This window comes from Falco cherrug, chromosome 8, assembly GCF_023634085.1.
Source record: "Falco cherrug isolate bFalChe1 chromosome 8, bFalChe1.pri, whole genome shotgun sequence".
Lineage (NCBI taxonomy): Eukaryota > Metazoa > Chordata > Aves > Falconiformes > Falconidae > Falco > Falco cherrug.
The window spans coordinates 44,289,386-44,310,039 of NC_073704.1; the positions used below are offsets into that span (position 1 = coordinate 44,289,386).

Below are 20,654 nucleotides of genomic sequence, written 5' to 3' on the forward strand. Positions count from 1 at the left end.
CTTCAGGAAGGCCTTTGACACCATTTCCCATAAGACACTCATAGACAAGCTGTTGATGTGTAGGCTGGATGAGCAGGCAGTGTGGGGGATTGAAAACTGGCTGCCTGGCCAGGCCCAGAGGGTGGAGATCAGTGGCACTTGGAGATATTCAAAAGCTGCCAACATGGTCCTGGTCAATGGGCTTTGGGCAGCCCTGATTGAACAGGGCTGTTGGACAAGAGGAGCTCTAGAGATCCCCCCAACCTCACCCACTCTGTGACCGTGTGTGGAAGGCCCCCTGGACCTGTTGCCCATGTGGTTCTCACTTGCCTGTAACCAAAGGCCTGCAGACAGCTGGAGACTTGGTGGGTATTTGGATCTCCCGTATTTGTCTGAGGATGCTGGGCTGTGAGTTAGTGTCTGTGAGACAGAGTGCCACAGACCCTTGGCCAAGGAGGCAGCTGGGGCCAGTGCTCTTGCTGGATGTCTCCTGGTTCCTTGCTGATTCAGTGGAGGTTTCCCTGTAAAAGAGGAGCAATGGAGTCAGGCAGCCTTGTGTCTGCCTACAGAGTGTGGATCCAGAGCTGCCCCTGGGTGCTCACTGTGGTCCTCTGGCCTTGGACTCTGTCTCTACGTTCCCTATCCCCTCAGAGCAGGGGCTGTGGAGGGGTAACATCTCCCCCATTCAGCTCCATGGGATAGGTCTCTCCACTGCTGTCAAAATGGTGTGCAAGGACACGTGGACGAGCTCTTGTGCAGCCGTGCCATTGACTCCTTGGGGCTTCCATCACCCAGGCTGCTCTGGATCAGGTCCAGAATATGCTCACAGCTTGCTCCCCCTTCTTTCCCTCCTTGCAGGTCTCATCCAGTGCTCTGTAAGGCTCTGCCTGTCCTTGCCAAAGGCACTTAGGACAGGTAGGAGTCTAAAGGCCCTCTGCACACTCTTGGAGATTGCCCTGCCGTTCCCGACACCCTCCCAGGGCAGCCTCAACTCACCACTGGCCTGGGAGGGCTGAGGACCAGACTCCCAAAGCTGTGTCTGAAACCTGACAGCGCGTGTCCCAGGGAGGCACTGCTGTACCCCCAGACCCCATCCATCCTGCCCAGCACCCTCTGCCTGCGGCCCCCTCTTGCACATGGTCTGTCTGGTGGTCTTGGCTTGCTTCTCTGAGCTGCTCTTCGTAGCCCATCCCAGGTGCTCCTAGGATGAACTATGCTTTTGTTTTAAGTCTTTCTCAAGTGAATGTGCAGTGAAGGGACCAGGCTACAGAGAGCAGGGCTGGGGGCTGGGAAGCATTGGAAGCAGAGTGGCTGGGTGCTGTCCCTGGGAAGGTCAGGGCTGTAGCAGCACTGGGCTGAGCTCTACCCAGGCTCTCTCTTGGGCAAAGCGGGAGCCAGGATAGCATGAAGAGCAGCTCTTTGCCAGCTTTGCCAGACTGGATTGTATCTCACAAACTCTTGGCAAGGTGACGCCTGGTGCTGGGCTTGTTGTTTGTGGACCTGCCTGTTCCCTGATTATCAGATGCCATTGCCTGCTCTCCCTGCTCTGTATTCCCATGCAGATCAATGACACAGAAATGACAGGACCAAAGTGGCTGCTGGGTGGACTTTTTGCCTTTTTGCCTTGCAGCTTGGGAAGCAAGCATCCTACCTGAGGTGGGACTGTGAGCACAGGAATGCTTCTGCCAGCACACCATGTCCCGGGGCAAGCAGGAGCATGGAGTGCAGCAGCCTGCCTGGGGCTTCTGGTCCAACTGATGGCTTAAAGCCACTGTTCAGACCTCTGCAAGCAGCTGCAAGAGCATAGAGGTTTGTATAGATGAACTATACTGGCCCCAGCTCTGCTGACCTCTGTTTCAAGCCTGTGACCTATTTTCCCAAATGCTCCTTTGGGTCAAAGCCATGGGCCATGGGCTGTCTGTGTGCTGCCTCACACCGCATCATGGCCAAAGTGGCCCCTTTGCAGCCCAGTGTACTGGGTGTGCTTCAGAGAGCTACCAGACCAGCAAAGCCACACTGGCCACTGCCCGTCCCACATTCAGCAGCTGAGGATGGCTTGGAAAAGAGTGCAGGGTGGCTGGTTTGGAGGGGAGTAGGACAGGGAGCAGTGGAAGGGAAGAGGCCATGCCAAGCAGGTGTCTCTGCTTGTCTTGGTATGTGAGGGCGACCCTCCACCTGCCACTGACCCTTCTGTGCCTCAGCTTGTGCTGTGTGGGCTTCCTGGGGCTGCTGCTGTGGCTTCACATCCCTCTCAGTGGACATTGTTCAGAGTCCTTGCAGAAGCCTTCAGTCACATCAGTGTCACTCTCCTGCTAGCTTGAGCCAGCTTGGTGCTGGGGAGGTGGGGTATACTCAAAGGAAAACATACCTTGGGGAACAACCTGGGACACAGAGAAGCTGCTGTCAACTAGAGCTGTGCAATGTTGGGCTGGCCTTTTTCCTCCCTTGAGCAGTTTTGCACAGAGGGAAGTGGAGGACCCTTGATGGATGTTTGAATACTGCACTGAGATGCTCAGTAGCATGTATGCTGTGTCAGAGGCTGTGTGCTGCATATGTGGGTGTTTATGGCAGGGAAGTGAGGCAGCTCTGCCACTACCTGTTCCTAAACCATTTCTATTTCTACCTGGCTGCTTACCCAGTCAGCAGAGTGGAAGGAACTGTGCCTCCTGCCTGTGGATGTGGGGAGATGTCCCTCCCCTCCCCCTGCAATCAGATGCTTGCAGAGCAAAGCTTGCAGCAAGCCGAGCATCACTTGCACTCCATCAGACGTGGGTGTCTATAAAAAGCCTCTCTGGGGTTGTGATTGGGTGGGTTGGCTGTGTCACGTGGTCTTTTGTAAGGCCTGTGTTGCTGAGCAAGTGGCATTCCACTTATTTTTGGCACTAATAGTCTTTAGTTAATACATAAATTCAGCTTAAATTCTGGATGGAAAATAAATCCCAAGTGGAGGCTCTGCTAATAAGACAACAGATGCTTCAGGGAGCCTGGGATGCCTGTCAGCAGAGTGGTCATGGCTGCTGAGATCTGAAAGCAGCAACATGTGCAGTCACAAGGTCCTTAAAAGTTACCATGAGTTGTCCACCTAAATTATGGAAGCATCAGACAGATGGCCAAGCTCTAACTTTAACTGCTGGAGCTGAACTCATTGCAGCAAATGCCCCAGTGAGATTCCCCAGTTCCATGCTGGCATGATGAGAAAAGGGAGTTGAAGCATCGGTTTAGGTCTGACCACTGCAAAACACCCTTGCTTCTGACAGTCTGCCAAAAGGCAAAGCTGGTCCGAGGTCATCTGTTCTGCTCCTTTCTTGCTGACCCACTGCCAGTCACCCCAAGATGCTTCCCCACATCCTGGTTCATCCCAGGGAACCTTCACCCCGGGTTTGTTGAGGGCTCCGTCTGAGTGGCTGTGTCCTTCCAGCAGCATGTATGCCTATCAGAGCCTGGCTGGGGAAACCTGGTCATGGTGGCCAAGCCATGGAAAGTGTGACACCTAGGACTTTGGATCTTAGGCTTTGCTCACCTTGTGCACAAGGTCAGCCCCTGCTCGCTCAACATATTAAGCCCTTGTCAGGCAGCATGCAGAACTTTTGAAGGCATTTGGGCCTCAGATTGATCTTTCTAGGGAGCTTCAGGTCTGTCAGTCACAGACTGATGGTATAGCACTGGCCACATGAAGTGGGGAGAGTCTGGGGTCATTTCTTTCTCCTGGTTTATTCCTGTGGATTTCCACTGGACCCTGCTTCTTTCCTCTGCAGTTTCCATCCAAAAGAGTGACAAGGAAAGGCTCAGTTGTTTTGTTTTTGTGGGCAATGGTTTGCAGTCACATTGTTTTCCCATGTTCTTGGTGCAGGGGAGGTGGGGCTCATGCTGGAGCCCATTGGGGCTATATTTATTGCAGTAGGGAAAGCGCTGGCTAGTGTTACCAGTGGGTATCCCTGATTCACAGCCTGAGGTGGTAAAGTCCCAGCTACAGCCTGTGGGCAGGACATAACAACCTTGAGGCTTGGTGCGGGAGCTGTAGGTGGATGTAACTCTTCCTCTCCTCTCTGATCCCCCATGTCTGTGTTCTCATCTGGGACCTGCCTTGGGGACATATCATGCTGCAGTGCAAGCTGCAGCGTGAGGTCATGCGGGGGTGGCCTGGGGATGCTCCTTCTTGGAGCAGGGGCCTTGGGGAAGTAAGTGTGTGTGTCCCTGTGCGTTTGTGCCAGAGGCTTCCTTTGGAGACAGAAATGACCAGTGCTGGAGACTGGAGACGGAAAAGAAATCCCAGCATCTTCTTATGCAGTAGCCAGCAAATAACCTCTCAAGACTGGTCGTTACTAAGCACAGGGCTGGCCAATGAGTAAAGAGTGGTCCAGGCATGGGCTGGGACATCCTGGCTGGGACTTCCAGTCGGGTTTGCGCCTGTATCCAGAGTGGACAAGCCATGGTAAGGGCAAGGGCTAGAAATACACAGGGATGAGCACTTTGCAGTGGAGTCCCAGCTGCCTGAAACAGAGCTGCAGAGATCTGGCTCGGCCCTGCCACAGGCTGTGTGCCTTAGCTTCTTCTTCCCCCAACTACTCAGTTCCCTGCTGTCCTTTTGGCCCCTTTGTGTCAAGTGCCTCCACCCACTAGCCCCATGTACCTTGCGCCCTTATGTTGTGTGCTGCCTGTGCTGCACAGGGAAGCTGCGTGTCCTCCCTGCCTCCCTGTTCTGCACCAGGCGGGGGTGAGGTGAGAGTGAGTCAGTTCTCGGCAGGAAAAGCCCAACTGTCTTAATAAAAGAGCAGATTTAATAAGACAGAATAAGGAGTATATATAGTGAGTAAATCTTATGTCCCTTCAGATGCTGGGCACTCCATGTTTGTTCAGCATCTGACAGACTCTGGATAGATTTCTCCCACGGCTCAGAGCAGATCCCATCCATGAAGAGAAGCTATCCCTTTTGGTCATCCAAGCCATTATATAATTTTCTTACAAGAAAACGACTCCATTCCTAAAGGATGTTCTCAGGAGGATTTGCGGCTCGCAGTTAGGCAGCAGCAGGGATGAGCAGCCGCTGCCTGCAGGCTCTGTCAGGGCGATGCACTGGCTGAGCCTTTCCTGCAGCCAAGGGGTTTGTGCTGCACAGCCCAGGCTGAAGAACATTCTGTACACCCAGCACAGCCCAGTGTAGCACAGGCACAGGTGTACTCGGGTTATAGATGCATTGCTAACTCCTTGATGCACAGTGGCCTCCTGGTCAGAGCCAGTATGTTCCTGCTGCTGAAGCACTCTTGAAGTGTGAAGTGCCTTCATCTAGCTATGTCTGGCCACCTCACTGGGGCAGCTAGGTGCTCCACGCTGCAGCCCAGTGTGATGCTGTTTGCCCATCACCAAACCTGAGGCTCCCCATGTAGCTCAGGCTCATCCTGGCATTAACTGCAGCATCTTCCAGCATAGCCCCTGAGGTCCCAAACCTTCCTGCGCTAGTAAGAAGGGGAGCCAGTCTGGCCTCTTACCTGTTCTTGTCAAACTGATGGTGCTGTCACCAAACTTGGGCTGTGCTTGTGAATCTCTTAACTCTTGGGAGTTGTGGGACTGTAAGGGGTGACTGCAAGTACCACTGTGAATTTATGGCTGTTCTTTGGTGCTGTTTCCCTGTCAGTGAAGGTGTCCCCCACAGTCCTGCCAGAGATAGTGAGGCTACAGCAGCAGTCTTGGAGGAGGGAGCAATCTGGAGATGGACAAAGGGTTTGGAGTTTACCATGTGATGGAATGGTTACTTCTGAATGGTTACAGCATAGGGGGCTGGAGCCATCTCTCATCACTCCCTCTATAAACAATGTCAGGTCTCTTTGGTGGAGCAGCCTGTCCTGCTGCTTGCTCCTTTCTCCCAGTGGAAGGGATGAGCCCCCAGATCTGTGTGCAGATGTTACGTTGCAGGCTGGAGCCAGTGCCTGAAAGCCCTGAGACTGTTGAGTTGCTTTCAGTCTCCTGGGTGAGGTGCAGTGGGAGGCTGGGAGCAAGTGGGTGCTGGCTTGTGACAGGTTCAGATTAGCCATGAAATCAGGGCAGTGGCACAGGGATGCAGGGAGAGGCCTCTCCACAGGCAGGGCGAGTCCTGCTCTGCCTTCACCGTGCCTGCAGTCCCTGCTCCAAGGGGTGTTGCTAATCCCCACTGGGCAAAGCAGGGAGCGAGCTGCACTTTGATGGAGATGAGGAATGTTTTAGAGGGAATTAGAAGGGATTTGTAATGGTGGAGGAAATCACAGTAAGTGTGGCTGGCCCTGGCTCGGGTCAGGGGCATTGAGCTGTACAGAGGGGCTTGCTACCCAGGCAGGCACCTGAGGAGTTGCTGTGATGGTGATGGGGCTGTCTCACAAGGGTTTCTTTTAAAGCCCCATTGCCCACCATTGTGGGACTGCGTGTGACTTCGTTTCCTTGTACAAGTTTTATAGTGACTGAGACAATCGAATGAGCAAAGCTTGTCCCATCTAGAGATGAGTGAAAATGTTCCAGAATTTATTTAGTATCTTTTCTGTGTGCTTGAAATCCACCCTTCAGCTTGAGGGTGTCCAGCTCTGAGACCTACACTATTCTGGGTTAGCAACAAAGAGAACACAAAGAATTTTCCAGTTCGCAGGTCTCACCAAAGGTTTCTCCCAGTTTAAGCTTGCTTCCCATTGTTAGACCATGGTATGGTTGCTTTGGGTAGGAAATTGTGTAGTGTAGTATTACCGTTCCCCCCCATAACAAGTGTATTGTCTGTAAAGCAGATGAGAATCAGCTCCGTGTTAGTCTTCCATGTTCACTAATTAATGTACGATTTTTAAGCAAACAAAAAGAAAAGATCAAATTAAATGCAAAGTTAAGAAAGCTACTAGCATCCACCACTGGTAGCTCAGTCTGCTGTCCCAAAGCTTAATTGTGCAAATTCATCCCTTCTGGCTGGCTAGCTGGCTTCTCAGTGCTGGCTGGGTGTGATGAGGCAGCATGCAAGAAGAACAGGCTGCCATCCGCTGTGCTGGGAACTTCTAGGGTCTCACAGACATCTTCTGTTCCTCTTGACTTGCTGGGACAGGAGGCCAAGTTGATGGACAGAGATGGTGCTGGTCCCAGCCACTCTTATTGCTAATGGTTACAGAGAACATCCTGCTGGCCTGGGCAGGTCCTTGGCTGTCATCGCCGGCTATGTCTCTCCACCAGCAGCTGAGGTGAGTTGTTGGAGCAGTTTTGCTTCACAGCTCTGAGGCTGCCAGGAAGTGGCAGTGTCTGGCCAAACACAGGCAGGCTTCTCTGAAGGAGCCAAGGACCTGGCAGGTGGGTGGGAGGCTGACTGCTTCTCCAGCTGCTCTCAGCCTGCTGCAGAGACCACTTTCACCTTCCAGGGTAACAAACTCCCAGCCTGTCAGCGAGATGGCTCTGAGCTCCCTGTGGTGTATGGCAGGACTTGTCCCCTCAGAAATCACACGGCTTGTTGGTCTTGGCAGGCAAGGATTTGGGATGCAGCTGGACTGTGCTGGGGGCTTGCACCCTGGCTGTGTAATGCAGAGGCCATGAGGTGGGTGTCCCATGTCCCAGCTGCTGAGCAGTGGTACACTGGCATAGTGTCCTTCGTGTACAATAAGGGGCAGAGCGGGGAAGGCTAGAAACCTGCTGTCAGGTGGAAAACCTCTAACTGCTGCTGTCCCCCAGGGAGGTCTGCAGTGAAAGTTCTGGCAAGCGTGAAGCTCTGCCTGCGGGTGGTCCTGTGCTCTGCTGTTAGCACTGGGAATGTCTCTGCTCTGCTCTCTGCTGCTTCTCAGGCAGCATCTTTGGAAGATCACAAGACAGGAGGGAAGAGGACAGGGGCAGCACATGTGAGGAAGCAGAAGATGGAAGGGTGTAGGAGAGCTGTTGGAGACACGGTAGGGAAAGACATGTGAATCCTTTGATTATTTTGTTTATGATAATGATTTCCCCTGATTCCACAGAAGAGTCAGCTGGACAGTCTGAGTTTCGGGGTGGGTCACCTCAAGGTCATGAAGCAAAGGCTCCCTTGGAGGAAGGGCTGAAGCCGGTGCAGTCCTAATGTGCTTCTGGGCATCTTTGGCTGAGCCCAGTGCAAAGAGGCCTTTGGTTCCTCATGCAGGCTCCACTGAAGACTTGTGCCCAGCACAGACAGCCTCTGACAAAGCTTCAAGGTGACAGAGCAATTTTGTCGGTGGCCTTGTCAGATGCTGAGGCCTTGTTCCACTGAGTGAGGATTTTAGGCCGCAAGATGCATTTGGATACCCATTTAACTGCCAGCTCCAGCCAGCTGTTGTTTTCCTGCTGTTGGAGTATAGGGCGAGGGATGGACTGACTTGCATTTTATTGGATCTACTTAATTTTTTAATGCTTAATTTGCTGGAGATGAAACAAACCGAGGCAGGAATTGGGCTGCTCAGATAGGCGGTTCTTTTTTTCTTTTGCACACTAACTCTGTTGTGTGGCTGTAGCACATTGTTTGCAGTACTGTGGGACGATGGGGAAAATTTGGCTTTCTCATCCCCCTGGGTGCTGGACACCTCTTGACATGGCTCATCTCACAGTCCCTCGGCTTCATTGCTATGACGTTGTTCTCTGGCACAGATACCAAAGTGCAGTTTGTGCCCATGCTGTTGAACACAACTGCTGAAACCTATAGAGAAGGTTACTTAGTCATGCCAGCTCCTGAACTGTGACCAGGAGTTGTTTTGCCCCAGATACAATAGTGTCAAGGAGTTTACAACAGCATGAGAGTGCAGATACTCATACTATTCTCATGCAGTTTAATATACTGGTACTGCTATATCATAGTGTCTGGTTTTCAAAAGATCACAGCTAATAGCAGCAGCAAGATTCCTGTGGTGCTCAGTGATGTAAATACTGAACCTTAGGACCTGGATGAACATTTCTTTAGTGGTCACCCTTTGCTGTCCTGTGGTGCTTGTAACCCAGAAAAAACCCAGACCCCAAAGGTATTTTTTTGGGAAGGCAGGGGCAGCCCATAGTGGGATGGATGTCTCAGAAGAAGCATTTATCAACCTGTGCTCTTCTAATCCTGTTGTAGGAGATTATGGGTGTTGGGAAGGAGCAACAGCCTCTCCTAGCACAACTCTTTTGAGCTTCCTGAGAGAGGTGTGGAAAGGCTATGGTAACCTCACACTAGGTCTGCTCGCTGCCCTTCCTGACACAAGGCTGCAGGAGGTCAGGAAGCCATGGGAAGTCAAGGTGCATGGAAGGGTTTTCATGAGATGGCTTCTCCATGGTGAAGGCCCTCAGGGTCCTTCCATTCCAGAGGGTCTGGAGGAGGGAGAGCATCCTTGGGAGGCACCAAGCTCTGCCAATGGGCTGCGCAAAAGGAGTGGTTTGCTGTGGCCAAGACAGAGCAGGGTCTAAAACTGAATTTGGTGGTGCTATGAACTGCCTCTGAGTGGGAGCTGGCTCTCCATTGTGTTCGACATGCTCTTTGGAGCTCACAACGGGAACATGCTGTCCTAGAAAACTGCACGTGTTAGTCCCAGAGTCTCCAAGGCCCTTACTCCCATGTAGTGACATCCAGTTGCAGGAAAGTAGGACAGGAGAGACCTGGTGACAGCTCTGATGTGGTGCCAGCCTGGCTGGGGAGGAAGTGATGAGGTCTTCCAGCTCCTGTACAGTTGCTGGTCTGAGCCTGATGTGGGTTTTCCCCAGGGGCTTGGAAATACGTGGAGGGGAAAGCAAGGTAGAGATGATGAAGGCTGGTATCTTAAGCTGGGCCAGATGTGTGGGTTTTTTTCTATGCATAAAGGTTTTTCAGATCCTAATGAAGGACCAATTAAGTGATTAGTGTCACCTGTGTCTTAATTAAGGTTAATAGGCAGCACCTGTTGCTAACAGTGGGCCATGATGGTCTTTTGAAATGATCCATATCAGCTCTAACCTGCTTAGGGTGAAGCTTGTTCTTGCTGGTGTGGAGAAATCTGCCTGAAATGATATTCAGCTGTAACACAGCTACACTTTGTGTTGAAAGGGACTCTCAGATGAAAATCATATCTGGAAATAATAATGCATTCCCTTGCATGTGTTTCTAATAGCATAGCTGATGAAGTGAAGTCAGGGGACATTTAGAAATCAAATGCACTTGGTTTTATTCCACCCTGTGGTATTGCCACATCTCCCAAGTTTGGAGGAGGTGAGAAGCTGTCAGTTTTGAAGCTGCCCTGTTGATTTCCTACTGGTTCCTGGCTCCTGTGTAGCCATCTCTCCCTGTAGGAGCTGTCTTGCTCCTGCAGAGCTTGGCCAGGCATGCTGGTGTGGGATCTTCTGAGGCCACAGTTGCATCTAGGAAACTGGCCTGGGATGCAGGAGCTGTCTGGGAACATGTCTGGGACCTCCCGTGTGTCCTGTTCTTATCCTGCAAGCTGAAACAACTAGGGTACACTTCAGCAGCAGTAAAAATGTACATCTCCAACTCCTCTGACTATTAAAATATTATATAAGTTTTACAAATGCATGGGAAATAGAAGCAGCCTTTCTGCAATTTGGATGGTGTATTTGTGCACAGTACTGTTCATTCCATCACTTTTAGCCCAGCTGTACTTTAGCAGAGCTGACACCAAGAAATGGGTGCTTTTTGTTTAGGTTTGCCAGAGAAAACGGCTGGACACATAGCTGTGTACTTTGTGTTTGTGCCTGTGTAGACACTCATGTGCAGACCCCACAAATACATATATTTCAATAATTATAAGCAACATCTTCAGGGAAAGCTGCTGACACTTTCCCTTCTTAAACTACATTTTCTGCTCCTTGTGTGATTTGGAAGAATTTCCCATGGGACTGTTTTTCAGGGGCAGGGAAGTCAATGATGGGCAGCTATCACCGTGCAGCTTGCTGCAACTTTCAGTTGATTTCTTGCACACCTGCTATACAAAGTGGTCTTTGCTCACCTTGATCTCCAGGCTGCAGAGATATCCCATGCAGGGATGATGATGAGTGGCTCGATGAAAAGACAGTGCTCAAATAAGTTGCAATAGCAGTGGGTCTGGACACAGGCCTGGAGTCATTTGTACAGCCTGAGGATGTAGTCTGTCAAATCAGGGGAGACTTTGGGCACGGAGTAATAGCAGGCTCTGATCTGGGTGAAGTGTTTTCCAGACACAAGCTTGAGCTTTGGAATAGGGACCCAAGGCAGAAGCTGCCAGGCAGGCTGGAAGAGTCTTGAGGTGTGGGATGGTGATGGTGCTAATCAGGCTGTTGCCTGGGACACACTATCTCCCCTGCTAGGATGGAAGAGAGTTTGGAGATATGTGTGGCTGGGGATCCTGCATGCCTAATTTCTGCATCTCAACAACAACTTTAACACCCAAGTGGGAGTAAGGCTGCTGAACCCATGCTAGGTCCACGTCAGATGGTACACTGCTTAGCTCTGGCACCCTGACAGGAAGGTAGAACCAGGGCCCCAGCAGACTTGCATGCTTTGGAGGCACAATCCCTCACCAGTGCCTCTTGTAGGGCACCTGATGAGTCTTTCACAGAGGTCGTGAAGGAGGGAGATCAAAAGGTCTCAGCTACCTGGAGCTGTTTGGGTTGATCCTGGTGCCCTGTTCCAGACCTGTCGTGGGGAATGTGCGCCATCCTCCTTTCCCCTCCATGCTGGTGGTCCTTCTCAGCCAGAGCTGCCCTGCCCTGGCTGCTCAGCACAGTCAGGAATTGCCTGGGTGGCAGGCAGCTGGCTGTGGCAGCCTTCCCTGCCCTTTGCCTGCCTGGAGTTGCCAGACACTGAGCAGATGGTTTCATCTACACCAAGACAAAGCTCTGTCTACGGAGCTGACACGAGAGGCAGAAGAGATGTGTGAACAGCTACACATTCCCTCAGTCGTTGCTTTCCAGCTGTGGCCAGTTAAGACTTCCGAGGAATAAAAAGGCCAACATCTGGGGTGGCTCCTTGGTCCTAGTCCAGATCTATGGAGGCCAAGAGCTGGCAGAGGAAGAAGAGAACTCAGCTGTTGTGTATAATGGGGACTCTTTTTGCAGGGGTTGCCGGTTACACACTGACCATGGTGATCGCCAGCTCCCGAGGGAGGAAGCAATCTGTGTCATCTCACAGCAGGCTTCCTTAAATCTCGGCCTGATTAAGCAGTAGCAATATGGGCTGCCTGATATGAAAGAGCCTTCCCTGAAAAGGGACAATTGTTAGTGCAGAAATAGCCTGTTTGTTTGTATTGTCCCAGTGAGAGGCCAGTAGCACACAAAATCATCACATTCTGACTCCAGTTGACTGGGAATCTGGAGATGAATAGTATCCATCAGCTACTGGCATTGGTTTGGGTACAGAGTCTGTTGGCCATACACCTGGGAAAGCTGCATTTGAATGCTCTGGGGTTATTTTTTTTTTCCAACCTCAAGATGTCTGATGGATTTTGGGAATATCCACTCAGATTTTGACCTCTTGTTTATCCTTGAAAAAGCAGTATTTGTGCTTTCCATGGTGAGGCTATGGGCTAAAATACCCATGGAGTGCACAGAGAGATGCTGAGGCTTGCAAGGTGGCGTTGCTATAGAAGGAGGAGGTGGTGTGGTAGGTTCTTGAAACAGCTTCTGCTGGATTCATGTGCTAGATTTTAGACACATTTGTGAATGTGGCCAGTGGTTTTCCATCAGCACATTTGCTGGTAGCTGTATCAGAGTAGGTCTGGAAAGGGAGGTTGATACTCAGACATCTGATGAAAAATTGCTGTGTATAGTTACGTCAGAGTTATTTATTCATTGCATAGAGATTAAAGCTTTTTTGATAGAGTGCAGTCATCTTAGCTTGTGGCTGTTGTTTTTCTTAGTTTCTTGTGTATTTTGGGGATCTAATTAATTACAGGGAGTGACTGATGCTCAGAAAAAATGTGGTTCAAACTGAGCTGCAGTTTTCTTCAAGTTTCTTTGCCTTCATACTCAGGAAGCTGCAAGCTCAGGTCCTCAGTATTCAACATGGAAGACTAAAATACTGTCAGCTTCAAGTTGTTTGAGGTAGCATGTTTGTGCTGATATGCAGGCAAACATTAGGGCTTCTCTAATTTGCGGAGCAGAGAGGTGAGGCAGTGTAAAGGCCAGCATTTATTCTTTTTGGCTGGTGGTCTCTATGTAGAAGACATAAATTAAGAGTTGTCTGCTGGGATCCCCTGGAGATGTGATGAGTTTGTGGTATGTTTGGAGGACATCAGCCTCAGGTTTTTCTATTCTGCTACCCATCTGGAGGTCGTCTACTTCTTGTGGGCATGTTCCCAGTACTGCAGAGATAAAGGTGGGACAGCCTGGCACATAGCTTGTTTCAGCAAGTAATTTTAAACTTGGAGATATTAATATGCAACTTCTCTTTGAAAAGCTTCCAAGGAGGGCTTGCCATCCTTTGCAGATGAGATATGTAGGGATTGCTCACTCCCCATTCAAAGGCGGGAGTCAAAATGTGTCATAACCTCTTGAGCAGTGCTGTTAGATATTGCAGGGCAACTACAATCTCTAGCTCAGGAGGTGGACTGAGGAGCAGTTTGTAGGCAGCTGGGAAGGCACTGTTACAGGTGGGATCACTCTGTACTCACCTCGTTTCTTGTGGCCTTTACCAAGTTGTGTGCCATTGCTGGGGAAGAGCACTAGTCTTGGCAGACTGTTGCTCTTATCCAGTACAACTTGTACCATCAGCCAGGTACAGATGCCTGAGCTCCCTTCAGTGGTGAGAACAGAGCTTCAGCATCTACTGCAGAGGGAGTTTGCTCTTCCCTGACTCCCATGACACATGATGAAAAGTGGCTTGAGTCCGCAGAGCTTGGGGATGACCGCTTCCACACTGTGTAATTTTTGGCCCAGGTCACTTATGGGTCCCTTGTAGTGCTCACTGGCTCTGAGACACCGTCAGTAATTTCTGGGGTTTCAGCAGCCCCAGCATGATCCATCATGTGCAGTGATCTGTCACCTAGGAGAAGCCAAACTGATCTCGTCCAAACTACAGCCCGTGTGGAAAAGGCTGTACTTGCAATGTGGATGGACAGTCAGAGACTGGGACCTGGGAGCAAGACAGGGAACGAAGCTGCTGGGCAGTGCAGGCATACTCGGAGCTTAGTATGTGTACTCTCCAGAGACGTTTGTTTGAGCTCCCCTTTTTGCCTATCCCAGCTATTCCTCTTGCTTCCCTGGTGAGCATTGCCCTGGACTGCTTGGGCATGTAGGTGTGAGGAGACCTCAGTTTCCATGGAGAAGTCTAGTTTGAGATCTGCAACTTATTTTGATGTAGGGTCTAGGGTTTAGAGCCGCTGTCTGGTGGGGGGAAGCTCCTTCTCCTCTCAAGCCACGCTGGGGTTACCTGTTTCATTCCCCCAAACCCTTAAAGCCTTGCTAGAGCCAGATGACAGATGTTAATATCTGTCTTGGGATTTAGATGATAATGTGTCATGCTGAAGGACCCTTTCCTATGCAGATGCCAGCTGTCACACCCAAGCACGTTGTGGTCAGCCCTCTGGGTTTTTGCTGAGGGAAGCAGGGCTTGCCTGGGTGTGCAGCACTGAAGGCCAGCTGGTCTACCTGGCCTGGAGGTAGCGTAAAGCCACTCTGGCCTCATGTTGTATTTCTTATTCTCTCTGCCTTTGGGACAGGCTATGCACCAGCAGGGACTTGACTGCTGTGATTATCTGGGCTGTTTAGAATCTGATGGGTCTGACTATCCCTGGGCGGTTCTAGGATCTGATAATCCCACCCCCAAACACACCTTTCTCCAGTTTTCTCCCCAATCCTAGTAACAGTGTTAGCTCTGCTATGTTCATATGTCTCCCAGTCTTCCTTCCCCACAACGTGCCTACCAACCTCACCTGTGCTGAGCCTAGCTCCTGCCACTGCCTGCCCAAATCTCTCTGCAGCTCATCACCACCAGTGTGTTGTGACAGGTTGGCAAAATTTGCAAAAAGAAAATGTCTTCTACCACATTTTTCAGTTTTGCCACCAAATTTTGACAGAGCCAAGAGCCTGGAGCTGCTTCTGCTGCCCTGAGTGTGCTTGGTGACCTGGAGGGGACCTAGTCAAGTCTCTCCTTAGCAGTTTCCAAGCTATTCTTTCTCTCATGTAAGTGCTCTTAAAATAATCATCTGGTCCTGAGCAGCTGGAGGAGTTCAGCTTTGAGACTGATGTTTGCCCACATGTCTTTCCTTTCTTTCAGACTGTGCTGCTCTGGGAGGAGAGGGCAGCTCTTGGAGGACACTAGTTGTGTGGAAGCCTGTTGGACCACCACAGCTCACTTGACTACTCCGATCCCAAATCTGCTGTTTTGAAACTAGGCAGTAGGTTGGCAGCTGGGACATGTGAGAGCAGAGGAGGTGAGTTCATGGTAAGAGGACAGCCTTCAGTTTAAGTGCTTGGAGACCAGCTGGTGTTTCTTTGGGATCCTGCAGGGTTTTTGCTGTAGGTGAGAAGGGGCTGTCCTAGGGAGCAGGGGCTCAGGACAGTGTGACCCCATGGGAATGTCATTTGGCTTTCTGAACATACCTAAGCTACTCACCTGGTGTCTTGGCTTTGTATGGGGTTCATGTTTAGAGAGATGTGACCAACCTGTTAGTTTACCTAGGCCCTGGATTTTACCTAATTGCCTTCTTAATGGCAGGGTTTCTTGTTAGCTCCTTCCCTTCTGTTGCCTTGAACTCTGTGACCACTTCTTTTTGAATGTATTTCCTCTCTCCCCATTTCCAGACGTGTCTCATGTATTACTGGAGAAGTATTGGGGATCCAGCCTAGCTGAGATCATTATCACAATGGGCCTGATTTTCCAGCCTCACCCTTTGCCTTGATTTCAGAGTGGATCATGAGGATAATAGAGCATCTTTGAGCTGATTTAATTTTTGCAGGGATTTGCGTTCCCTGGAAAAACTCCCTGGAGAGATGCTCAGCTTAATCATGATTAAGGCCAACAAAAATCTGGTAGCTGATCCTTTGAGCAATGAGGGGCTGTGTTTGACTAGTAGGTGAACCGGGGGTATCTACTGGAAACTAGTAATTTCTTGGGGCCTTACTTGGTCTGTTTTCAGTGTATGGGCTATACTACACTGGGCAGACCAGCTGAGTGACACACCAGTGTTCATGAGGGTGCCTTCACCTGGAGAAGGCTCCATCTCTTCCACAAGGTATCATGGTTTTCTCCTTAATATCCTAGGTATTGTTTTCAGGCTAAGGACACGTGAGGAAGGAAGAGACTGAGGATGCAGATGGAATGGAAGAAAATGCCAAGTGGTTAAATGGCTGTAGATAAGTGGAGAAACGTCTTAAGAGATTGACGGTTGCCTGCTGGTTGGAGAGGTGGAAGGAAAGATTGCATTCGCACACCAGGATTGCAAATCCACTCATAACCCGTGCACCAAACCCCCCCACCCCACCCCCCCCCACCCCCGGTTAAATTGCATTTGTTACTCATTTTTAGCCTTCCCATTTGTAAACTTGCACAGAGCTCTGTACCGCACCTTTATGGCCCCATCTGCTGTTTCCATCTCGCAGAACCTCTGGCCTGTTTTTCGGGGAGAAAGCCTACAGAATAAAACTTGTGCAGTCACACAAGCTGTTGCTGTGCTGGTGTTTTCCTTGGCTGATGTGTCTGCGACGCATTCCTGTATATGCATGATTGTGTGTCAGAGTTCACACGCACAGAGGAGGGATAATTCACAGATAGCTGTGCAGATAAAACGAGCATCAAGCATCAGTGTGTGCCCCAGAAGATGTAATACTTTTGGGGGGCTTTCTTGAAACATCCTCTTATGAGAGTGGCTGTAATGTTTTCTGGACATTGCAGCTTGTGGGCAGAAGCTATGGATCTCTGGCAGGGTGGTGAGAGAGGCTGGCCTGGGGGGGGAAAGTCGGCTGCACCCAGCAGCACCCAGGTTTCAGGGGTGGGTGGCCCCTGAGCGTTTCCTGTCCCCACTAGGTGGCACTGGGAGCCCTGCTATGGTGTCCCTGTCCCCCAGCCACACAGCCTGTCCTGTCCTGGACCTCTCTTCTGCCAGGACAGAGACTCCCTGGACAGGGAGCCAGGCACAGAGGGGTCTGTGCATTGCATGCCAGTCCTTTTCCCATAGGAGCTGGTGTGTCATTTGGGAGCTGGTGTCTCACAGATAGCGCCTGGTGCTCTAGGAACTAGTGCTTCACACATGTTATGCCAGAAGCTTGTGCCTCACACACTGACCCGGCCACACTAGGAGTCATCGTATTGCATCTTCTCTCTGGGAACTGGTGCGCTTGTGAGTGTCTCAGCAGGAGTCGGTGCATCGCATGTGTTGTGCTGAAAGTCAGTGCATTGCGCGTCTCACTGGGAGCTGGTGTATCATATGTGTCGCACTGGGAGTCACTGCATCACAAGTGTCCTGCTGGGAGCTGGTGCGTCACTGGCAGGCCTAGCCCTGCTGGGAGTTGGTGCATTATGTGTGTCCTGATGGGAACTGGCACACAGTGGGTGTGCCTTGCTGGGATTCAGTGTGTTTTGCACATACTCTGCTGGCACCTTGCACCCTGGCTCTGCTCTACTAAAAGTTCTTGTGTTGGCTGTGTCCTACTGGGAGTTGGTGTGTTAGATGTGTCCCACTGAGAATCTTGGCACTACAGGTATCGTGCTGGGAATCAGTCAGTCCCTTGTGTCCTATGGGGAGCTGGTGTGTCTTATGGGGCTCAGCTCCACTGGCAGCCAGTGCATCACAAATGTCCTGCTGGGGGTTAGTTCAGCACAGGCATCCTGCTGGTAGTCAGAGCATCAGCTAGGAGCTGGTACATCACACATTAGTCTTGTCTGGCTGGGAGTCAGTGTGTCACGAGTCCTGCTGGGAGCTAATGGTTCCCACGTGTCCCTCTAGAAGTGTGTGCGCTGCCCTCTGGCCCTGCCCTGCTAGGAGCCAGTGCAGTATGTACTGACTGTTCCTCGTAAGAAATCAGTCTCATGTGTCCTGCTGGGAGCTGGTGCCTCACAGGTCTGCTAGGAGGACTCTGTTTCTCGCTCTCCTGCTCTGCCTCGCTAGGAGTCAGGGTGCCACATGCTGTCCCTGTCACTGGAGCAGCACAGCGTGTGCCCTGCTCTCCGTGCAAGTCTGCTGCACAGAGCCCATTGCCCTGGTTTGGTCTCCCCAGTCTAGCATACATGAGCTCCTGCTTCCATCAAGGATCAGGAACGCCGGACACAGCTTGCTCTGCTGAAGGCTTCTGGTTTGCAGTGGACAGGGGGATGCCACAGCACTGTGATTATTTTAATTAATTTATTTTAAATAGCTATAGTGCAGAGAGTTAAATGGCATGAAATAAGTGCACAAGCTTATCCGCCATCCTCCACCACTGCTCCCAGGAGCAGGAGCAGGAGACACATCTGTCCGTGCCTGTCTCTCTCTCTCCTGCCACCATGTCCTGCCTGCTGGGACCTGTCCTGACACCTGCACTGCCCCAGCACTGCCTGCTGTGTCCTGAGGTACCTGCAGCTTCCCTGGCCTTTGGGGACCCTCTCTGCTGCGGGCCAGCACCTGCCCTGAGTATGCCATGGCAATGGGCGAGGGAATGGCTTTTGGCAGCAGCGCTGTGCCCAGAGCTTCTGGCCTCTGCCCATCACCTCTGAGTGGAGGTGCATGGTGAGACAGGACCCCAGCCCTGCCATAAGGGGGCTGGCCCCAGCCAGATGGACCCTCTCTGCCTCGGGTCACTTGTGGCACTTGGTGGAGTTGTGTGGTGGCTGCTACCTCCCCGTGCATGCGCTGCTCCTACACAGGCATGCGGATGTCCTCCCTTCTTCTGCAGTTCTCCAGGCTCTTTGGTCTTAGGGCTGCAGAGCCTTCCCTCTGGCCCCATGCTCTTCCCTCCATCCCTATGCCCTTCCCTCCATCCCCATGGTTTCCTGCAGGGCTGTGGGCCCTTCCAACTGATTCCCCGTTGCTGTGGCTTGTATCCCTTGGGGACTCTCCACACCCCCATGCCTGCTCAGTCTGCACCTCTAAGTCTTCCCTTTGTGTCCAGACTCTGATGGTGCCTTTCTCATTATCCTGGCTTTCCCCCAGCACCCTGGCTAGTGGCTGTTTTTCAGCCATCATGTGGGTGGCGTTGCAGAGAGAGAAGCTTGGGTGAACGATGATTCCATGGGGGGAGAGTTCAACCATTCTGTGGTTTTAGGATTCCTTGATATGAGGCAGATAACACGAACTGAAGCAGCCAGCATTGCAGAGCTGGTGAGAGCTGGTAGCAGTTATATGAGGCTTCCCTCCTTTCCCCTTAACCTGAGCAGCCATGGTGAGGGTGAGGTAGGGGCTCAAGCCCCATTAGTATGGCTCTCCCCCTTCACAGCAGCTTTCTCAGGCTCCCTGCTAACTCAGGAAGAGGTGTCAGTGCTTTGGGGCTACTCCTAGACTTTCTGGACCTGAAAGAAAAAGCAGAAAAATCTCATTTTTATCATGCTGATGCTTGTTGTTTGACTGCAGTTGGTGTGGCTGTCTGGTGGGGCTGATGATGGAACAGTGGCCCCTGCCAGGGGCCATGGCAAGCCTCTCTGATAAAGTCCAACCATGTGTCTATGCTGGTGCTGTGGTGCTGCACTGTTGCATGGGGTTGTTCCTCCCCAGGTGCAGGACCCTACATTTGCCTTTGGTGAACTTCCTGAGGTTCATGTCCACCCAGCTGTAGCTAGACCACATCTGGCTGAACGGTAGCGTAGCCTCTGGTGGATCAGAGACTGCTCCCAGTTTTGTATCCTCAGCAGACTGGCTGAGGGCACGCTTTGTCCCTTCAGCCAGGTCACTGATGACTGAGTTGAACAGGACCCCTGGGGAACACTGCTAGCTACAGGCCTCCAGCTCAGCTCTGCACCACGGATCACAGCCCTCTGAGCTCTGCCGTTCAGCCAGTTCCCAACCCACCTCACTGTCCACTCATCTCACCCACACTTTGTGAGGTTATGTATGAGTACATTATAGGAGGTGATATTATGGGTTGCATGGCTTAGGGTGACTAGGCCTGGGTTTGACAACATTCTGCTGTCCCTGGAACGAATGCAGGAGATGGAATGCTGGTTTGAGCTGTGGCTGTTCTCTGTTGCATAGCTGCTTTCAGTTCCTGAACTTGCTTTTATTTGATCAATGAGTGCCAGCTGCAAAGTGCACACGTGATGACCCTGCTCAGGTGACTGTGTCCGCCCAGTGCTTTTACCTTGAGGTCACTCTCAGCTCAGACTAGATTTTAACTGAGGTCTGGCGAAGCTCTGCAGATCCTGTTAGCAGCCTCTTGAGCTTGGTGAGACCTGTGCTTGCAGAGCAGCAGCAGCCCCAGAGAGAGAGACTAAGGTAGGTTTGGATATGTCAAAGACATGAGAGAGACTGTAGATGTTAGATGTCATGTGTAAAAATATTGCCTGTTTTGCCTAAAACAGTTTGCAGTGCTTCTGCAAGCTGCGACCCGACTGCTTGAATGTGCTTAGGTTGTCACTAGAGGGAGCGCCGTGTGATTTTTCATTAATCTTGAAAAAATTACACGATGCAGAGACCCAGCTGGTGGAGCAGTTTGGCAGGAGGGATGTAGGAGAGATTCTGCAGTCGGCTGCGGCTTTGTAGGCATAGGTGTTTCTTTAGCTGCAAGGGATTCTCTTGTACTGCTCAGCCAGCAAGGTGTGGGGGGAGAGGGAGGAGCTAAGCACCTTAAAAAGGTCAGTTTGCTAAGCGGGAATCACTTTCTTGATTCTCATTTTGGCTCTT

At 51.3% G+C, this 20,654-nt stretch overlaps 1 protein-coding gene and 1 long non-coding RNA gene across 5 annotated transcripts in view; both read left to right on the forward strand.

The window, feature by feature from the left end:
* Positions 1 to 20,654, forward strand: part of NRG2 (neuregulin 2) — a 165,835-nt gene that overhangs the window by 14,204 nt on the left and 130,977 nt on the right. The window lies entirely within an intron of this gene.
* Positions 13,856 to 16,498, forward strand: LOC114014657 (uncharacterized). Its single transcript, XR_003558234.2, has 3 exons — positions 13,856 to 15,027; positions 15,122 to 15,278; positions 16,109 to 16,498. It is a non-coding gene; the product is annotated as an uncharacterized LOC114014657 (long non-coding RNA).